Here is a 7,695-nt window from a genome sequence, read left to right on the forward strand (position 1 = left end):
ATTTGATTTCAATATAATGTTAATACTTCAGCAATCTGATGTACTATTTTAGACTTCATTATTTTTCCATAATGCAGGTATTTGACCTCATTCCTATGCATTTGCATTAAATCAACAATCTACTGTGCTCCAAAAAGGGAAACAAAAGTAAAAATCCATATGAAGTTTTTAAGTACATAAAAGCAACGAGGCCAGTGGCCACCCCTATAGTGCCTAAGAAGTGAAGACCCCAATTGAGGTGAAGACACCTTCATTTTGGGTAACTTATCTTTATTTATATATGCTCTCGTGCTCTATTGTTTAGTTTTAGTATTTCATTTTATGTTAGTTCACGCGTTTAATCATTTTTACATAACATGTGCTTGTTGGTAGCCAAATATTTGATTTCAATATAATGTTAATACTTCAGCAATCTGATGTACTATTTTAGACTTCATTATTTTTCCATAATACAGGTATTTGACCTCATTCCTATGCATTTGCATTAAATCAACAATTTACTGTGCTCCAAAAAGGGAAACAAAAGTAAAAATCCATATGAAGTTTAAGTACATAAAAGCAACGAGGCCAGTGGCCACCCCTATAGTGCCTAAGAAGTGAAGACCCCAATTGAGGTGAAGACACCTTCATTTTGGGTAACTTATCTTTATTTATATATGCTCTCGTGCTCTATTGTTTAGTTTTAGTATTTCATTTTATGTTAGTTCACTCGTTTAATCATTTTTACATAACATGTGCTTGTTGGTAGCCAAATATTTGATTTCAATATAATGTTAATACTTCAGCAATCTGATGTACTATTTTAGACTTCATTATTTTTCCATAATGCAGGTATTTGACCTCATTCCTATGCATTTGCATTAAATCAACAATCTACTGTGCTCCAAAAAGGGAAACAAAAGTAAAAATCCATATGAAGTTTTTAAGTACATAAAAGCAACGAGGCCAGTGGCCACCCCTATAGTGCCTAAGAAGTGAAGACCCCAATTGAGGTGAAGACACCTTCATTTTGGGTAACTTATCTTTATTTATATATGCTCTCGTGCTCTATTGTTTAGTTTTAGTATTTCATTTTATGTTAGTTCACGCGTTTAATCATTTTTACATAACATGTGCTTGTTGGTAGCCAAATATTTGATTTCAATATAATGTTAATACTTCAGCAATCTGATGTACTATTTTAGACTTCATTATTTTTCCATAATGCAGGTATTTGACCTCATTCCTATGCATTTGCATTAAATCAACAATCTACTGTGCTCCAAAAAGGGAAACAAAAGTAAAAATCCATATGAAGTTTAAGTACATAAAAGCAACGAGGCCAGTGGCCACCCCTATAGTGCCTAAGAAGTGAAGACCCCAATTGAGGTGAAGACACCTTCATTTTGGGTAACTTATCTTTATTTATATATGCTCTCGTGCTCTATTGTTTAGTTTTAGTATTTCATTTTATGTTAGTTCACTCGTTTAATCATTTTTACATAACATGTGCTTGTTGGTAGCCAAATATTTGATTTCAATATAATGTTAATACTTCAGCAATCTGATGTACTATTTTAGACTTCATTATTTTTCCATAATGCAGGTATTTGACCTCATTCCTATGCATTTGCATTAAATCAACAATCTACTGTGCTCCAAAAAGGGAAACAAAAGTAAAAATCCATATGAAGTTTAAGTACATAAAAGCAACGAGGCCAGTGGCCACCCCTATAGTGCCTAAGAAGTGAAGACCCCAATTGAGGTGAAGACACCTTCATTTTGGGTAACTTATCTTTATTTATATATGCTCTCGTGCTCTATTGTTTAGTTTTAGTATTTCATTTTATGTTAGTTCACTCGTTTAATCATTTTTACATAACATGTGCTTGTTGGTAGCCAAATATTTGATTTCAATATAATGTTAATACTTCAGCAATCTGATGTACTATTTTAGACTTCATTATTTTTCCATAATGCAGGTATTTGACCTCATTCCTATGCATTTGCATTAAATCAACAATCTACTGTGCTCCAAAAAGGGAAACAAAAGTAAAAATCCATATGAAGTTTAAGTACATAAAAGCAACGAGGCCAGTGGCCACCCCTATAGTGCCTAAGAAGTGAAGACCCCAATTGAGGTGAAGACACCTTCATTTTGGGTAACTTATCTTTATTTATATATGCTCTCGTGCTCTATTGTTTAGTTTTAGTATTTCATTTTATGTTAGTTCACTCGTTTAATCATTTTTACATAACATGTGCTTGTTGGTAGCCAAATATTTGATTTCAATATAATGTTAATACTTCAGCAATCTGATGTACTATTTTAGACTTCATTATTTTTCCATAATGCAGGTATTTGACCTCATTCCTATGCATTTGCATTAAATCAACAATCTACTGTGCTCCAAAAAGGGAAACAAAAGTAAAAATCCATATGAAGTTTAAGTACATAAAAGCAACGAGGCCAGTGGCCACCCCTATAGTGCCTAAGAAGTGAAGACCCCAATTGAGGTGAAGACACCTTCATTTTGGGTAACTTATCTTTATTTATATATGCTCTCGTGCTCTATTGTTTAGTTTTAGTATTTCATTTTATGTTAGTTCACTCGTTTAATCATTTTTACATAACATGTGCTTGTTGGTAGCCAAATATTTGATTTCAATATAATGTTAATACTTCAGCAATCTGATGTACTATTTTAGACTTCATTATTTTTCCATAATGCAGGTATTTGACCTCATTCCTATGCATTTGCATTAAATCAACAATCTACTGTGCTCCAAAAAGGGAAACAAAAGTAAAAATCCATATGAAGTTTAAGTACATAAAAGCAACGAGGCCAGTGGCCACCCCTATAGTGCCTAAGAAGTGAAGACCCCAATTGAGGTGAAGACACCTTCATTTTGGGTAACTTATCTTTATTTATATATGCTCTCCGTATCATTATCACCTTGCACAGATTATTGTAAGTAATTTGATTCCAAAGTCCTATGGGCATTGGGCTATATAATGGAAAGGTTTGGAAGTATACGCTACATAATTATTATTGGTAAGTGAAATAAAACAATCGAGAATGTGTGAAAGACATTTCTATGTTTAGTAGATGGGGCAAATACATGTCACAAATATATGAAAATTTTTCTTATACTAATTTGGGTTAACTTCAATTCATCACCTCCCAATAACAATCTTCAATTTACCCTCTAAAAGCATGAAAATCTCAATCCATCTTAATTTTGTTAAGAAGATAAGCGTAAATGAGGGTACATTGATGGATTTTTTAATTGTATTCTTAGAAATAAATAAAGGTAAGTTGAAGATTCCCAGGAGCAGATTAAATTTTAACATGAAATTAAATCAAACTGTTAAGTTGTGAGGTACAATTTTCTCACTTAAATATAATATAATTTATTTTAAGCTAACAAGCCCTTTAACTATTAAAATAATAATATTATTAATATAAAATATTTAATTATAAGTAATGATGACATAAGTGATGATGTAAGACAAGTTTGTAAAGACAGTTAAGAATTCTAGAATTTAGTAAGTTATTTATGAAGGTTAATCTCAACCATTGATCAAGATTTATAGTGGCAAAATTCTAACCATCCATTAGCCCTAAGAAATCTTATTAATGCCCCTTACCCCTTTTCATTTTCAATACAACCTAGAAATTCCATTCTCTTCTATTCTAAGTCATAATATCAAGAGTTGAGAAATCCTTAATTTAGAAAGGTTTAGAGAGTCAAGGTCAAGAGGTAAGTAACACTTCAACTGCAATGTAGGGACAAATTCTTTTCATACTTAACTTCAGTTTTAACCATTCTTTTATGTTGTGATGGCTATTATAATGTGATTAGTTATAATCTAAATTCTTATATGGTCAACTATGCCGCCTAATCTATAATACTTGATTATGCTATGGTCGGCTCTGCCACCTAATCTATGATACTTAGTTATGTTATGGTCGGCTCTTCCACCTAATCTATGATACTTAATTATGTTATGGTCGGCTCTGTCACCTAATCTATGATACTTAGTTACGTTATGGTCGGTTTTTCCGCCTAAGCTATGATATTTAATTATGTTATGGTCGGCTCTGTTGCCTAATTTATGATACTGAGTTATGTTATGGTCGACTCTGTCGCCTAATCTGTGATACTTATACTTAATTTTGCTATGGTCGGCTATGCCATCTGTATTAAAGAATCTTGCTCTTAAATAGTATTGTGTGTTGATTCTGTTATACATAAAGGAACTTCAAATGCTATGACATAAGTTGTATTGGTTACATGCATATAATGGATTACATTATGAAGCAAATGTTTAAGAAAATGAATTTATGAAAAATAGGTGGTTGTACTATCAGGTGGCAAAGTTTCTAAAGAGGGCAAGCCCTCAAAGCTAAGTAAAAAGAAATCTTTTAGGGACGACGATACGTAACCGCTATAAGAAAACTGCCAATAGATGACAGACAACTTGTAACAGATTCTAGTTGAATTGGCTTATATCATAAAAATATGACAGACTTATGACAAAATTTTCAATCTATCATGGATTAATGATGGTTTTGTGATGAAATTATTTTCAATCATATATTAATGATTGTTTTGTGATAGAATTGTGTTTTTTTATCATGGATTAATGATGGTTTTGTAATAGAATTATTTTTTATAATTAATTAATGATGGTTTTGTGATAGAATGGTTTTTTATCACGAATTATTTTTTTTACTTAGCCACTTGTCGACGTATAATACATTGCTTAATATGTGAACAATTACACTATATAATTTCTAAAGTATAAAATGAAAAACATGAACCCTAAATCTATTTATTATTTTTAATTCTATTGTATTTTTTGAAATTTAGAAAAAAATCATCTATATAAAAAAATTAATTGTTAATATTACATGAAATTGTGTCGTTTCATGTATTATAACTCCAACATCTAATAAATTATCAACATCGTATAAACTGTGTCATTTCATGAAACTGTTTTGCTCTCACTGCCCTCAAAACCCAAACGCTCATTACCCTTGGAATCCTTACAGCCGCAGACGAAGATGAAGACAAAGATCCACAAGAGCGGCCATCATTGCCGAGTAGTGGAACTTGAGATAGCTCAGTTGTTGAAACCTTCACTTAATTTCACACCATTTTCGAAATCGCCTCTCTCTCTAGCGCCCCGTCAAAGTACTATATCGACATGGACATCAAGGAGAGGAGAAAGCTTGGTTGTGGTAATTTACAAATCTCTTCTTCTTCATTCATTTAATTTTTTTTTTCAAAAAAAAATCTATTAATCCTACATTTGAACTCAATCTTGTTTCTTTTCTTAAAAATATTCGATTATTGAAATATTAGATTTAAACTCGATCTTTTTTTTTAATGATTTATTAGTTTGAAGCCCTAGTTGATGAGATGAGTTAATTGTTTATATGTCTCGATTTAATTGATTTTGACAATTGGAAATGATTAGAGCCAATTTCGTTTTGATTTAAGTAATTGATTTTGGCGCACTAAGCTGCAGAAACAATAGCATAAATCTGGTTGCTATTTCTGATGTTACAAAACTACAGAAAAAGTTAAATCATTTTGCCAAAAACTGTAAAAGCAGCAAGCACATTTGTGTTGCTTTTTGTGCTGTTAAAAAGTGCGTAAACAACTATTGTTTCTGCTATCCAATAATACAGAAATGACTACAGTTTTTACTGTTGAAATGTGCAAAGACAGTTGTTGTTGCTGTTAAAATGTGCAAAGACAGTTGCTATTTTTGCTGTTGAAATGTGCAAAGACAGTTGTTGTTTTTGCTGTTGAAATGTGCAGCTGTTTCTGCTATTTTAAACAGTAGAAATAGTTGTTGTGTCTGTTGTTTTGTGCATAAAACTGCAGAAACAATACATGCTTCTGCAGATTTGTGCATTTAAGCTACAGAAACAGTTACAAATATTACTGATAAATAATTACAAATTCCTTGACATAAGGAAATAATTTTAAAAATACATCAATCTCTCTGGTTACTCTAACATGCTCAACATAAAAAAAAAATGTTTATTGAAGTAATATGAAAAGCCTTAATTGTTTGTGTCCTTGTTTTACAGGTTAGGAAGCTTGAATTTTTTATTGCTTTTCTTGTATTAACTATAGTTGGATGCTTGTTTACAGAGCTTGGCTATGCAAGCCCTAATGCAAAAGATTTTCTAAGGAAATGGTACTACTGGTCTCGCAATTTCACTTTTTGTGCTATGATTATGTCGTACATTTGTTATGTTCTTCCTACTTTGTATTGGTTTCCTTGTTTGGAGTTTGTAATATTTGTTTCCATTCATATCTTGTTCACGCACAATCTCTTTCTCCACTTAGCATTAATGCTTTCTAGGAAAATCCCAAGATCTGTTAGTAGTATCAAGGTGAAGTTTTGTTTACTCTAGACTGTTTTTAATATACTTTTATAATGTATTGACCTATTGCATGTACGATGCAGTCTACATGCAAGTTATGTTATGACTGAGAGTTTACCTTCTAGGCCAATCTAGATTAATAAAAATTACACTACTACGCAATAGTACAGAAGGATTTCTTCCACAGCCTAGGGTGGACGATAGGATTAACAATTATCTCATTCTCAAATTGATTGTCCTTATCCCTCTCGCTTATTATGCCCAATGGTCTAATGGGACATGTTCAGATTATACTTTTTCCTTTATGGCAAGATATATAATTTAATCCCTGATCACTAGTCTAGCACATTCCCATACAGTTTTAGTCATTAAACTAACCGAATGGATAAACCATGCTATAAATCAGATGACTGAATTCTAATAGATCTTGACAACCTAGGTGAACAAAGTTAATTTATGTAAAATAACTCCCAAGTGTAATAAGTAATCACATATGGCTGCGGCATTCATGAAATGCACTAATGATTGGTGCTTGAATCAATTTTGTTCACATGAAGCTCGCAGGTCGATTTGTAAGTTTTAATTTTCATTTAGAGCCCTGTCAGAAGATGGTATTGTTACTGGAATTTTCCTTGGAAGTCTTGCTAGAAGTCTTGTTGTTGCAGTACTTGCATTAATCTCTGGAAGTTTTGTTGGGTAACTCAGCTTGGTGGCCATAATTCTTATTGTTTTTCTTAGAGTTTGATTGGAATTTAACTGTTATTTTATACTTTGGGATGATTTTTTTCAATTTGGGATATTTAACTATATATTGGTGGTGATCACATTGGATATTAGATTTATTTTTTTGATATTCATTTTATTAATTAATTAATTAAATTTGTAAACAGGAATTCATCAATAAATTGTAAGTATAATATAATTTTTAAAAATAAAACTTTATGACGGGAAAAAGCCATCATGTCTTCTATCATAAATAATTTCCCGCCAAAATTGAATAATAAATTTTCAAATAATAATTGAATTTTTCGCAAAATATTTAAAAACATTTACTCGAAAATTTAAATAAATTCAAATTTTAATTCAATTATTATTTTTACTTTAAAATATTGTGTGACAGATATATGACAGTGAAATACAATCATGAATTCATGACGGAAAATATTCTGTCATAAATTAATGACAGTGACATAGATGACAGATGAACTGTCTGTCATGCATCCCCTTTCATAACAGTTATTTTCAGCCATCTATTGCCTATTTTCTTGAAGTGAACGCTCAAAAGATCAATTAATGAGGTCCAAGG

The 7,695-nt window shown here is 31.3% G+C and overlaps 1 long non-coding RNA gene across 1 annotated transcript; it reads left to right on the top strand.

Annotated features, from left to right (window-relative positions):
- Window positions 1-4,863: 4,863 nt before the first annotated feature.
- LOC102627304 (uncharacterized) lies at window positions 4,864-6,462 on the top strand. The gene is made up of 2 exons (XR_371597.4): window positions 4,864-5,228; window positions 6,154-6,462. It is a non-coding gene; the product is annotated as an uncharacterized LOC102627304 (long non-coding RNA).
- The last annotated feature ends 1,233 nt before the right edge of the window (window positions 6,463-7,695 follow it).

The sequence above is a fragment of the Citrus sinensis genome, chromosome 8 (genome assembly GCF_022201045.2).
Source record: "Citrus sinensis cultivar Valencia sweet orange chromosome 8, DVS_A1.0, whole genome shotgun sequence".
NCBI classification, from domain to species: Eukaryota; Viridiplantae; Streptophyta; class Magnoliopsida; order Sapindales; family Rutaceae; genus Citrus; species Citrus sinensis.